We start from the raw sequence: 788 nt of genomic DNA, 5'->3' as shown, positions 1-788 counted from the left end.
AGTAGGTGTAAGGTGGAACCTCCTGTTTTGCATTTGTAATAAGCACCCAGGTGTATCAGTGATGCTCTGGGTCCAGAGAAAATTCTGAACAGTGTGATATTTTCATATGGAAGAGAAAGAATGCTCCATTCACATTTAAGTTTTGATCTTTTAGTCAAAAAAGAATGCCATTCTTTGTAAAATTATTTCTATATATGTAAAACTTTACCTTATTTTTTTTATTTTCTCAATCATTTAACAAAGATTTCTTTTTATGAATCCAGACTTGATGATGATGGTTTAAACACATCCTAGTGTATTGTAACTGGGAATATTCTGAGGGATGTAAAAAGAATGACTATCCAGGCTGTCTGCTGTCAGTTTCCCATCATCACTCTTTCTTGTGGAAGCACATTTCTCAGAATCCTTTGCCCTCGATGGCTTCACTTAGAGTTGCTCAGTGAGGGGCCCTCCCTGAGACTTGGAGTCAGAAGAGGAGAATTCAATACTATCCATCAGTTCCTGCAGGTAGAGTGAGGGTTAGAGAATCACTGGGGAGCTGAGAGCATCAGCACCCTGCCTCCTGGGCTTCCCCCATAGGTCTGGAGACCACATGGTTAGACAGCCTCTGTCTCCAACAGCATATATTCTCTGGTTTCAGGAGAGCACCAGGGAATCCTGCATTTCCACTATCTGCTCCCCCTGTTATTAATTCCCTAGGCCTTTGAAACAATGGACTTTAGAAATTAATTCCCTATATTAAGCAATTCCTGATTAGAAAACCTAGAATGGCTTCTCTTTCACTTTAT

Source organism: Hipposideros armiger, unplaced genomic scaffold, assembly GCF_001890085.2.
Source record: "Hipposideros armiger isolate ML-2016 unplaced genomic scaffold, ASM189008v1 scaffold_1743, whole genome shotgun sequence".
Taxonomy (NCBI): domain Eukaryota; kingdom Metazoa; phylum Chordata; class Mammalia; order Chiroptera; family Hipposideridae; genus Hipposideros; species Hipposideros armiger.
The sequence above is the reverse complement of the archived record's forward strand: the minus strand, read 5'-3'. Positions refer to the sequence as shown.